A 13,538-nucleotide genomic window follows, 5' to 3' on the forward strand; every position below is an offset into this window, starting at 1 on the left:
TGGATGGATAATCCACTTGCATAATTTTCCGTTTTCATCTTCTATTTCTCAGGTGTCAGTACAACTTCAAAAATATCAATAATTTTTAATTTCACCCCCTCGCAAAAAGGTTTTAATTTATTCTGACCCTCTCCCCACCACTACTGTAGTCAACTTTGGAGCTTTTCAGTCTGTTTTTTCACATAAATATCACCTATGAGGCCATGCTGCTTTTTAGTCTGGCTACAAGTCTCCCCCTCCAAAATCTTTTGAAACTTTCTGACAAATTTCACTCAGATTTGGTGGAGGGGCAGAAAGGTAGAAGTCTCAGAAACAATCATGCTCCTACAAGATCTGTTAATACAGACAGTTCAACAGAGGAGCAAGAACTAAATTCATGCCCCAACTGAACAAACATTATTGTTTCTCTTGGCAGCTGGTACTCGCTGGCCAACCCGCACTTATTACTTCTTGCTTTGTGGAGATGTTGTCCGTGGTGTAGGAAGGAGACAAAATTAATGCAGCAGAGATGGAGATGGGCTGATGGACACAGGGAGCAAGTCTGTTGCGAATTAGGCCTTACTGCTTCCAGCTCTGCCCACAGGAATTGTTTTGCGGCTAAATTAAATCTATATTGTTTTATTTCAAACACGTCGAAAGCTTGACTTTGGTGTCAAATGGCATTATTTTTGTGGAGGTAAAGCCAGTACCTTAATATTATTTTAACAAAACCTTCTAAAATGCACATACATTTCCAGTCAGCCGGATTCTTCCTTTTTGCTGAATACTGAACATTCTTTTCTTCCCCTCACTGTTGTCTTTGGCTGTAGAAATTGTACTTTCCACTTTCACAAAAACTGTAGGGGCATTATGAATGCCTGTATTTTTCTTGAGCAGACTTTTTGCTTTCTAACAAAACGGTTGCACTCTCACCTCACACAAGTTCAGCATTAAGTATGTGACTGTAAAGCACAAGGTGCTTATCTACTTTGCCTGTGTAGTTACAACTGAAAATTAAATTTGCCTTTGTATTTTTTAATAGAGTGCTATGGTGAAGGCTTGAAAAGATGTCATGTTCTTCTTCAGCTGGCTGCACGTCGATGTGATAGACAAAATGATTTATCCACAAACAGTATAAAATTGCTTTGGGGTGCTTAAGGAAAACAGAAACACACTCGTTATAGTCTGTCTTACTAAATTGTTTTCTCTGCAGTTGTAAGTAAAATATCTTAACTAGAAGTTTGTATAGCCAGGTGTTGGCATTATAAGAAGGAGAGCTGTACAGTTTTTCACATTTTCTAATAAAATTGCAAACTTTGATTACTGTCTCCTGACAGTACTCTCAGCAAGAGGAAAGTGTTATTATTCCCACTACACTGATAGGAGAGTGATCTGTCCAGATCTGAAAGTGCTAGAGAATGGGCTGCAGTAAGATTCTGGCCTGTGTTCTGGTGTACAGTGCGCCAAAGCTGTACTTACTTAGCTCTCTAATTACAAAATCTTTTTCAAGATTTTATTAACCCATTTTAGCATGGATTTCTACCATACAGAGAGCTTCAACCCAAGAGACAATTAGCCATATGCACTTTTGCCTATTATCAGTTCATCAAACTAATGAAAAGAGCTGTGACTGCCCTACATTACAAACACCAAACGCCACACACAGATATGACTGCAGTTTCACCCGCTTGCCTTCACAGACAACAGCAGTAATAATTTGGGGACAGCTTTCCATTTAGCATTGCAGGGTTGTGCCAGGAGGCCTAAATCAGATGCCATCACTGCAGATGCCCTATTTCTATTCAAATTTTTGAGGCTGCCCAGGAGCCTGGCCTCAAGTCTATAGCTGACAGCCCACAACACATGTTACCCCTGGAGACATTCTTCCACTGTTATGTCTTTCATCTTAAGTTCTTATGCTTAGCTATTTAAAATTCAGCATTTTACTTTCCTTTTGTCCTTATTTTCATGAGGCACCAGTGAGGATTCATTTCACCAAGCTTTAACTATGTCATCAGCAAGAGTGATCCCAAGGTGAGCCATTTCAGCTCACCGTGTGCTGAGCTGTTTTAGACATCCAATTTGGGATGGAACAAATCACTTTTTGGAGCTGCCTAGAGGAGGGAACCTTGGTGACTAAGTCTGACTAAATGCCTGTTTCTTAGTTAGCAGAAGTCAGCTGAGGTGAATCACACAGCAAACAGCCTCCTGACACAAGAGGCAGTGCGATCTAACAGGGACTCGTCTTTGTCTCTTCAGCTAAAGTGTTTTGAAGGATTTGGGATGCTATTGGTACTTTCACTTTTTTGAGGTTTTGAGATTGCACAAGGTCTTTGGGAAGCCTGTTCCAGAGCTTGACCACTCTTATTCTGAAGAATTCCTTCCTACTAACTAATTGGGATTTCTGTTGCTGGAATGTAGGATCAATGCCTCTCATCTCTTTGCTGTGCACCTCTGAGAAGAGTCTGGCTCCACTTTCTCAACAGCCTTCCACCAGTGGAAGGCAACAGCTAAGTTCCCCCCTTAGCCCCTACTCCTCCAGCCTGAAGGAACAAATAAGATCTCTTGAAAAGGGATGACAGTGGAATTTCCAACATCTTTATGACCTTTAGGACAAATTAACCCAAAGGTTCATTCCCTACCTTTTTTTTTTTTTTTTGTGTTTCAAGTATTGACCAAATTGATGACTGGTTCTCAGCTCTGCAAAGGTACTCTTTAGGGCAATGGATTCTCACTGGATGATGGTAGGCACATCAGAACAGACAATGTTGTTCTCAAAACTAACTGCAGTGGAAAAGAGGGATCCCACCAGAGGAGGCAATATATCCCTAAATGGGTATGGGATCAGGTTCTGCCTTGGTATTTGCACTTTACAGTAGTTTTGCAGAGGGGCATGTTTGTGTGTGCGTGTGAAATTGTTGTAGGGTCAGAGAGGTCTGGTTGCTTTGGTCCTATTCCAACAGCTCTTGTCAGCCAGGCATGGACTCACTTTGGCTTTAGACAAACATAAAACTTTACTTAAAACCTCCTGGAGTTTCCCTTCTTGGATTGGGGGTTTCACCACGTTTGTTTACTTATAAAAATATGCATGTGGAAAGAGTATAAAGAGGTTAATTGCATCAACAGTGAGTGGCGGTAAAAGTGGTGCAATAAAAGCTGAAAATACACCCCGTTTCAGGGGAAAGTTAAAGAGAAATCATCTCCTCACGGCAGTGGAAATCATGCCATGGTCGTTTTCCACTGCTCTCACACCCGACAAGCTATTTTATGACAAATTCCACAGCTAAACAGTAGTAGGGTTTTCCCCTTCGTGCAGCGCCTTGGGGCTGATGAATCACTATCTCTTTTCAGCTGGTAACTAAATTGAGACGAGTGCTTTGCCTTCCCGAGTGCCAAAGCCCCCGGGGAGCGGCACCACGGCTCCGTGTACCCCAAAAGACTCTTCCGAGCCCCCCTCTGCAGACAGGCCGGGGCCGCAGCTCCCCGTAGAGCCCCGCGGGGTCCCTTTAAGGGAGGCCGGTCCAGGGGCGTTGCCATGGCAACGGCGTGACAACCGTGACCGGAAGTGGTCCGGGTCAGAGGCCGCGCGAACATGGCGGCGGCCCTGGCGCCGATGGGCGATGGCGGCGGCGCGGCGGCTCCCTGAGCTCCCCCCGCCGCGGCGCTGCCTCGTCCCAGGTGAGGAAGGGAGGGGGGCCGGGCCGCGGTGCTGGCGGTGGCAGCGGCTCCAGGGCTCCGCCGCTGCCCTGGGCTCGCCGGTTCGTTCTCGCCCGCCGGGCTCTCACCCGCCTCCCGTTTCTCTCCAGGCATGGTCGCCGCGCTGTAAGAGGGCGGGAGCCGCGGCGATGGAGGAGAGCCCCTGAGCCTGTCTGCGGAGGCGTTACGCGTGTGTGAGACGTGTACGGTACCCAAAACCTCGGTTTCAGTGCTGCTGTTTTTGTTTCACTTGAAGGAATAAACGGAGGCCTGTTGCTATAGTCTCATCCTTAATATTTTTCCTATTGGGAAAAGTGGAGTCTCTTGTTTAGACCTGCACGTACACAGAAGTCAGTCAGGTTTTTTCCAGCTATAGCTGGGTGGTTTTCCCTGGTTACTGTGTCACTTTTCCCGTTAGTGTTGGCGTGTTCTGCTGTCTGGGCTCGCTGTGCCCTCTGGCAAAGCTAAACTTTGACCTGAATGGTGTCTTGTGTAAGAAGTGCAGGGTGGGTATCAGAACAAGGCTTGTAACTTTGCACAACTGGGCTGTTCGGGACATAGCTGTGTCTGCAAGGAGCTGCATAATAAAAACAAATACTGGAGTTAAACTGTGTGTGCAACTTCACGTTGGCGCTTACATGCATTCAGTGTTCTCGGTGGTCACTGGACTTTTTTAGTCTCTACTTATGCCAGTGCACAGCGTGGACTACACTGATGGGTAGTTTATTTAGCTTATTGATTGAAAGTATCACCGTATCTCACTGACTTCTTAGCAGTTGGCTGTTCTGTTCAAGACACCACCCAGTCTCTGCTTTTGCACCACTGGACTTTTCAGTAGGAGATACCACAGCAATATTTTAATGTTTGTCAAGCATAAACTTATTCTGCTGCAAGAGACTAACAGATGGGTTCCCCGCTTCCCTGTCCTTCTTCTTGCTTTATAAATTGGACTTTTCAGTAATAGGTACAGCAATATTTTAATGTTTCTCAAGCATAAACTTATTCCACTGTAACACAGAGATTAACAGATGGATTCCCTGCCCACCTTTCTGCTTTATGAAATGAGGAAACGAGGGTAAAAAACAGAAAGCCAAAGTATGTCTTAAATTGAACACAGAAATCTAAAATGAGTTGGTTGAGTTTGTAATAATGTTTTATGGTATTATCTAATACTCTGAATGCAAAGCTGCAGTGGCAGCTGTACTGTCTGACTCCTCAGCAAATCAAGGTACACTTTAACATGTGAATACATAGTTTGGTCAGTGTGTGGGCTGCAGCTGAGGAGTGTGGTCTCACTCCTTTGCCATCACTGGCCATGAGTTATTGCTACTCTCTTTGTAGTGGATTTAGTGGTTGGATGATTTCAGGGACAGTTGATCTAACAGTTTTATGGGGATGGCTTTCTGTCAGATGGAAGCTATTCTAGGGAGTGTTTGCTCTGATATGAATGAAAGCTGCTTCTCCTTCTGCCCTAATATAAACCAGCTGTGGGTCAAGTACAATGTGAAACTGTACCTTGAGAAACCAAATCTCAAGTTGGTCATTCAGAAAATCGGAACTATACTTAAAACTTCTGAAAAGCTTCAATTAAAAAAAAAGTCAGCCATGTGTAGGGAATATGTGGTAACAGTGAAGGGAAGGACTCTTTCCAGAGTATTTTCTCTGTTTGCTGCTTGCCAAAGTGTTTCTGTGCTGAAAGAGGGAAGTCACCTACAAAGCCTTCTTTCAATCTCAGGGGCTGGTCCGCTGTGTCCACTCAGTGGGGCAGAATTTTGAAGGAAAAATAATATTGTACCCTGCTGTAAAAGCCACACTGAAGTTGTGCAGGGAAACCTTGATTCTGATATGGTCCAACTCCTCAGCCTTGATGAGTTCTGCTTTCATGGAGTTGCCTGCCTTCTTCACAAAAGCAATCTGAAAAGAAAATTGGAAGTCTAATAAGGTGTCTTCTTCACACCCACCTGGGGTTAGGATTTGCTGGATTTAGGATTTTGCTGGATATAGGATTTTAGTGGTGTTAGGATTTGCTGGATCAAGTAACCCTTTTTGAGTTGCTCAGGTGGCATATGTTTCATCTGTTCCTACAGCGTCTCTACTTCAGCAGCTATTTTTAGTAAATCCAGATTCCTAATTCTTTGATTCTTAATCATCTGAACTGTCTCAGGTATAAATCCTCTTGTCCTTCTGCTGGCTTTCTATCTGATTCTGTCCAAGACTTATCCCTATAGAGTTTCCTTCTCTTAATTTTTGTCTAAACGGTCTCATATGCATCTTTTCTTTCCTGCCACTTGTCCCATCCTTCAATGTGCTGCTACCCCTTACTCCTCCCAACTCTGCTTTGCCAAAACACATGTTTTACCTTCATTGGCTACTTCTTCCAGCTTCTTGGGACATGCAGGGTTTTTCTGTCAATTTATGCTTTCCTCCTATCTAGTCATCATTTACAAATGATCTGTCCTTCTTTCCTTATTTCATTCTCCTCTTCTCCACTTAGTCTTGTTCAGGGCTGCCCCTTCCTTGTTCCCTTATTTCTTCAGGTTGTGGTGCTGAGAACACACAAACAAGATTCCTTATGTTCTGTATGAGGTATTGATTTCCACAGTTTGATTTAATGTTTTATTAGAAATGGCCTGAGGAGAGCTGGCTTGTTTGTGTTCTGTGCATGGTGTTTGGTCTGCACTCAGAGCTAAGAGGGAGGGAGATGGAACCTTTAGAGAGTTGCCTTTTTTAAACAGGTCCCAGCTGAGTGTGGGCAAAGGCTTGCAGTTTGAATTCACTATTTGTTGACTTGGCCAAAAAAATAAATTGCTCCTGAAAGGCAGTTCTGCACTGTTAAGTCTATTGCTGCTGCTGCTGCTGCAGGGCACAGCGAGATGCAAGAGAGCTGTGTTAGCAGAAATCTTGAAACACAGACAAGATGTCTCTCCTTTTTCTACATCTTTTTCTCTTAGCTGAGCTAGTTTACTTCTGAACTTGAATAAAGTGAATTTAATTTACTTAATTTGATTTGTTTGTATTAGGATTTTTTGTATGCTTGGGCGTTAAAAACTGGGAGAGTCTTTACTTGTCAGTACAAAATTAATTGCTTCACTATGTTCACACTGTCTTTTCTTGAGTTTGAGAAAATTAGTTTGCCTTTAATCTGACAATAGGCTTAGGTGATTCCGCCCTGCTTTTTTTCACCTTGCTTTTAAGTGTGCTCTTCCAACATTTTGCATCTGTGATACAGAAACTCCTATGACTCTTGAGGAGCTTGTTTTGGGCATCCTTTGGTATAAAACCTGCTATTGATGTTATCTTAGGTATCAAGAGAGTAGGTATTGCTTTCATTGCAGTGGTTCTGAAAGTATTGTTTAATCTCAGGTGCTTTCTCATTAAGCTTACAATGATTTTGTTATTTTTAAGGCATCCAGCATCTCTTATGGTTGAGAGAAATCTATTTGCTCTTCTCTTTTGATGGCAGCTTCAGAGGTGCCACGAAGGCTAAATGAAGAGACTGCCTTAAGAGTCTGTATGAAGCAGCTATGTGGATCACCACACACTGCTTGTAGAAAGAGAATTAATTTTTTTTGAAAAATTTCTCTAGTCCTTTATAAAATTACTGTTTGATTTATGATGTTCTTATGAACTGCTGTGTCCCTAGACATGCTCACAGTTCCTTGGTGCTTTCATATATGAATGACAGATTGTTTTGTACTCCTTTCACCAGATCAGTGAAACAAGAGACTGGATTGCAGTCAGAAGAGTCAAAAGATAACCAAACACCCAGGCTTTTAAAGGAGACCAAGAAATAAAACACAACCAAGCCATTAGTTTTTCTTGCTAAATTACAGACAAACAATGAAAGGCAGTGCAGGTACTGACAAGTACCTGCAATCATAACTTTTAAACAGTAATGGAGTTACTTTGATTTTCTGGAAACCTGTTAGTTGCATCAAACTGCTAATGATTGTTGCAGGTCAAGATTTAACTTACTGTTCAAAGTAACTGGAATTCACAATGGTTATACATGACATTAACAAACAGATTTGGAATTAGTGTGTGATTCTATTTAATTTTTGTTTCCTTTTAACTTTGCGTGGTCAGTATGAAAATGATTCCACCCAAATATGAATGTTAATTGTGAAGTAACAGAAAATATGTTATATGACTCTTCAAATCTATGTGGAAGACCCTCTCTGGTGTTTGAAGGTAAAAATGTCACTGCCTTGCTACATGTGGGAACTTGGGTGAAATGCCTCGTGTGACCACTGGTGCAGTTTTACCAGCGATAAAAGTGCTGAAAATCGTCTGTTCAGCTTGATCAGCTCTTTGAGAGACAGAAGCAACAGATAAAAGATTCCATGACTTTTTTTTTTTTCCCCTCAAAGAAAATTCTTTAAGTAATTAATTCCACATCACTTGGTAATTTTGCTCTTAGATTTTGTTATGGTTACTCTTATCTAGTGTTGGTATTGATGTTTAACATTGATTTCCCCAGTCTTCACACAAGCAGCGCTCTACAGCCTTCATTTGTTTGGAGCAAGTATTAGCATTATGTGTTTTGAATTCAGAAGATAATTGCATATCTTGCAAATTACCCAATGGCTGTTTCATCTTGAAACATTTAGAAATCCATTTCAGTTTCTCATAATTATAATGTTTTAGTCAGACAGCAATCTAAACTTAGGACAGCACTTTGGCAGTGATATGCTTGTTTTTCTAAAATGAGAACAGTTTCTGTGGTTAAATTTTCCTTTCATTTAAGTATAGATTTTAATCAGTGTAGGCCAAACTTTTCCAACCATCTTTAAAATTAGCTCAAGCCATCTTTTAAAAAGTATGTTCTCCTAATGTGATTTAACTTATATAGAAAAATGTATGCAGAAATTAATGTTTTTTAGCTGATTAATGCTTTTGAAGTGTTTTTGCAATTTGTTTGCAAAAAATGTTTATAGACAGGCTCAAATGTGATGATACTAGTAGTCTCTTTAAGAAATACCGCTGAAAGCACTTCATGCTGTGCTTCTGAAATTTGAAAGGTAGCTGTTCAGAAAGAAACTGTAAATTCCACTCATCAAGAGCTAAATTACAACATCAGACCAAAGTAAAATGCTGCTGTTTTTCCAGACTTCCCTGCAAGCATTGTTGTGGAGATTACTGAAGTTTTCATTGATCATCTTGTACATCTTCAGGCAGGGTATAGTTACCATTTTCAGTTGGTGAGTTAAAGTTGTAAATAGATGTATAGCAAGTGTAAAGCTTTGTGTAGAGGATAGGCAACATTGTATATATTCCCACACAGAAGTGGGAAGGCGTCTGAATTGTATCTGTCAGGTGGCTATTACAACTCTCTGAGTTACTGCTAAACATTTGGTAGTTTCAGTTTCTAGAAAAATATTAAGAAAACTCACAAACAAAAAGACCCCCAAAATTGTTACCAATCTTATATCCCTGTTTTTTACCCAAATGCAGGAGAAAAGGTCTTTGCTGTACCCAGAAAGTTTTCCTGTTGGCAGAGTGGTCAGAGATCAAGGGAGTCAATCTGTCAGCAGGCTTCTCTTCAGATAGACCATTTCTTCTGATCGCAGGTAGAGTGAATTCCTTTCACAGAGAAATGTGAAGACAAATGTAAGAGAATGATGAGTTCTGTGGATTTCCATTATATGGAATGCAGGATGTTTTTACAGGAGATGTGCTGGTTACCTTTGATACACTGTTTCTCAAATGAAAATAATGTCGAAAAAAATTCTGTCCTAGTTTGGACATGGAACTGTGAGAAAGCTTACTTAGTTTTTCAGGTGCTTTATTTTATTATTCAGACACTAGAAGGACTAGATCCTTCTAGTTTTTAATACTTACAGTAATCATGTATCTGTTCAGCTGATTTGCTGTCAAGATCACATTTGTTACTGTGACTTTAGTGATCTGCTAAAATGCCAAGAACAATGGTTTTGAAAAAGCTGTTAGTACTATAGGAAGAATAAGCAATAACAAATTTATTAATGACTGGTAAAGCGTACCTTTTTTTTCTAATTGCTGCAGCTTATGCTGTTGCTTTTGAGAAACTTAAGTGAAACAAACACTTTTTAATTTCACTCAACTTTTTTTTCCCATGAACAGGACTAACTCTTCCCCAGAATTCATGTGATACAGTGGGAATTTCTCAATCATTCTGCTCATTGAATAGCAGTTACATGCTTTGTGCTCATTGAAAAACAGCTTTTAACTCTTCTGGTGTGGTAAGCCAGGAGACAGTGGTGACTACATGCTGATCCATGGAAGATAACTTTTCAAAGTGAGCCAAGCTGCAGATGGGCTTTCAGGCTATGGTCAGAACTTGGAGCTTGTTTCTGGTTCTGCTGTGTAAGTTTTTGAGATTGTGTATCAGCTGGAGTCGGAGGCCATGTGCACCAGGGAAGTCTTTGCTGGATTCTTTAACAAAGCCAAGGAAAACTACAAAAAGTTTCTCAAAGAGCAACACAAGTAGAAGAAATACTTACCTGTTAAGTCTGTTGGGAGCCAGTTTATTTTTTAATTTTTTTTTTTTTTTAACTCTCCACTCATTGAAAACTTCTTTTTCTTGAGTACAATATTTTAGAAAGTGTGAGGTAATACCACTCAAGGTTATTGAGCCAACTCATAGATTCTGGTAAGGTAAAGCTAATAATTTCCTATCAGCCTCCTGCATAGACAGTAGCTTTCTTCTGGTCTTCCCTCTTCCATGTGAAAACAGTGCTTAATCTGTCAACTTAACTAGTGAGTTCCCTTAAAAATAAAACAGTTTTAGCAATTTCTTTTAAGGTCTGTTGCCCAGGTCAGTGCATTTGTCCTTGGGACAAGTAAAAATGATGCACTGCCAGTGAACTATTTATGTGTAATTCATCATCAGATAGTGGAAACAGTTAATGTTCTGGGAATTGGCATGCCTTTCACATTTGGGAAGGGGGTGTTGGTTTGTTTTAATCTCTCTTAAATAATCGCAGACTGTCTAGGAAGATGGAATGTAATGTTCTGGTTATGTTTGATCTTTCTAACCTTTGGAAATAGACTTTCAGAAAAGGATTGGTCTTGCTGCATTTTTTGCTTTCTCCATCAGATGGATAGATTTTGCACTAGAGTTTCCTTAGAAAAATACTTGTGTGTCAATGTGATTTACAATAAATCTTTTGCAGACTCGTCTGTTTCTAACCATTGGAAGTGACAAAGGGTGTGTCTCTCCCAAAATTATGGCTTTGCTCAGAGAAGTGTGTTCTTTTATTAGGAACATTGGGTTTGAATTTTCACTTGAATACCAAGTTTTAAATGAAATCCTTACAGTATCCACTATTTCCACGGGTCTACTGTACATTTCAAAATTGGTATTTCATTATTTTGTGATGAATGGTTCTATTTTTAGATACTTCCAATTCCAATTTACTTGGAATGATAATTTCTGTAAAAACATATCTCGAAGAATATTTTTACTTGTGTTGTACTAAAGGTGGGCATTGCACTTTTTGTATCTCAGTCGTACTCTGAAGAAAGAGTCTTGGTTTTTTTCGTAAATATTGAGAAGCATTTAGTTTTGCACCTCTGTTGGATACAGGGTTAGATGTTGGACAGCGTCAGCTCCACTAAGCAATAAAAAGAATCACACTCTAAGACAATACTTGAACTGAATGGCACATCTTATTTAGATTTTGACAATGAGTAAAAAAGCAGCATGTTTATCTTATCTACCACCTTAATAGTTTTTGAGTGACAAATGCCTGCAAAGATGTCAAGGGTCAAAGAGCTATTTTTTTGTGTCTGTTCTTATTACAGCAGGTCATCGAGGGACCGTGAGAGATGACTGATCTGTAAAATTGAGACCATGGCTCTGTAGTTATGGAAGGATGGAAATTAGGTTTAGGCAGAAGCAAATGTGGCTTGAGTGGTCACAATAGGCATATTGCTAAAATGGTTGTTGATAACATAGGAATACATATTATCTTCTGTCTAAAGGGAAAAATAGCTGAAGTGATGTGGTTTTTGTTAAAGTAATTGCAATAGGCTGATCTACTGAAGAACAATATCACATGATACACAGCACCCTTGTGCAGTAGATATCTTTGAAAACGTACTAATATGTAGTTTTAATTGAAGGAAGAACCTTATGAAGAGTTTAGAGGATTTAGTAAAGTTTGGTCCTTTCAGTCACGTGTGAGCAAGATTTTCTGGTCATAGCTTTGGATTTCAGTGCAAGGGATTCTCTATGCACAGTTTTAACACAGATGATAATGTTTACTAGAAGTATCACAAATTGACATACTAGCTAGGTGATGCCCCAAAAATGGAAAGTAGTACTTGCAAAATTTTGTTGTACATAGAGTTGCATAGGCTGCAGAATATTTTAGAATGAAAATTTTCAGCAGTACTGAAATTTATCTGATCTGGCAGACTAATATATTAGAGTAATTAGTTGCTTACAGTTAGTAAGTACTTAGTAAGTGCTAATTGACTTAGTAAGTACTTAGTTGAGTACTTAAGTTTTTAAGTACTTAGTTATTAATTATATAGAGCAATATTTTAATTAATGCTTATAGCATAACAAGAGGAAAGGGAAATTGTCTGAAGGTATTTCTTCATCACTCAAAGACTGCTGTTACTGCTGTAGCTTTCCAGCAGTTTAGCCAAGGGTTTACAACCTTTACAGGGAGTTAAGTATTACAAACTGCAGAGCAAATGCCTTTGGTCTCAATATCCTGTAAAGATTCTATTTCCCAGGATTTTTTTTCATGTGGAACCTTAGTTCTTCTGCATTCAGCTGGTACAAGTCTCCCAACTCTTCAGAACTTGTGTTTTGGTGTTAGTGTGGAGGAGTGACCTGGCCTTTGGAGTTGTATCTTTTGTGAGACCTCAATGTCTGTCCTTCTTTTGAGAAAGGTTATGTTGTGCTTTTCTGCTGATTTCAATGTCTTGAGTGATTTTAATGTTTAGAGTGAAGTTATCAAGAGCTTTCATTTCTGGTTTGGGAGATACTTGTTATAGAACTGTCAGTCACTTGTTCTTAAGAAGAAACCAACCATCTAGTTAACACCACTCCCCTAAGCTGAACCTTGCTGAGATATGTCAGATTTCCACCAGACATGTACTGAAGAGTAGAACATAAAAGTGGAGTTCGTGTTGGAATGGGATCTGGAGAGAAGCAAAGTTGTGGGCAAGTATTTTTCCGTTTTCCAAATGTTAAGCTTGAACCAAGTTAATAATATTTCTCCAAAAACATTAGTCGGCTAATTTAAAGCAAAACTCTAGAACTGTTATATCCCACATGGCATGAAACATTCCTGTTGTTTTTTTTTCTTGGTGTATTAACTTCTTACACAGAAAGGAAATGAATTTTAGAAAGAATGTTATACATAAACCATTTGAGACATTCTCTGTTAAGGAAATACCATCTGTCAAGAAAGATGCAGCCAATATTGAGTTATATTAAAAACATTTTAAAGGAAATATTTCTCAAGGAAAAGTGGATTAATTAAAACATTTTAACTAATTTTGCTCTGGAAGAAGGTTAGGAAAGTTCTATATAAGCATTCTAAATGCAATCATAATTAAAAGCTCAATTTATTTTTTTAGAAGGAAGTTACCTTGGATAAGTTGCTCCTTAATGTAGAATAAAGAAATTTTCTGACTCCCATGTAACTAGGAGGAAAAATAAAATTAAAAAAAAAGACTTGGAGTCATTACAGTTCATTACCTTCAAATTCTGTAAGCTTGCTTTTGTTGATTCTTCTTGGTGGACAGAATTTATTTAATATGAAAACCCTAAAATGTAACTTGTTTTCCTTTGGAATGTTTTTGTTTGAAAATCAGTTCTTTTATGAGTGTTTAATAGTGGTAGAAGAGATTATTTTGCTTCT

At 39.5% G+C, this 13,538-nt stretch overlaps 1 protein-coding gene across 5 annotated transcripts in view; it reads left to right on the forward strand.

Moving 5' to 3' along the window:
* Positions 1-3,563: 3,563 nt before the first annotated feature.
* LCLAT1 (lysocardiolipin acyltransferase 1) overlaps positions 3,564-13,538 on the forward strand; it is a 116,213-nt gene continuing 106,238 nt past the window's right edge. The window contains exons 1-4 of one of the 5 annotated variants that reach the window (XM_017812934.1): positions 3,564-3,657; positions 3,786-3,878; positions 9,130-9,245; positions 9,778-10,020. The gene's annotated coding sequence lies outside the window, so the exon portion shown is untranslated. Of the gene's footprint in view, positions 3,658-3,785; positions 3,884-9,129; positions 9,246-9,777; positions 10,021-13,538 lie in introns of those variants that run through there. The other 4 variants (XM_017812931.1, XM_017812933.1, XM_017812932.1 and 1 more) reach the window with 4 other exon arrangements.

This window comes from Lepidothrix coronata, unplaced genomic scaffold (genome assembly GCF_001604755.1).
Source record: "Lepidothrix coronata isolate B3197 unplaced genomic scaffold, Lepidothrix_coronata-1.0 Scaffold38, whole genome shotgun sequence".
Classification (NCBI taxonomy): domain Eukaryota; kingdom Metazoa; phylum Chordata; class Aves; order Passeriformes; family Pipridae; genus Lepidothrix; species Lepidothrix coronata.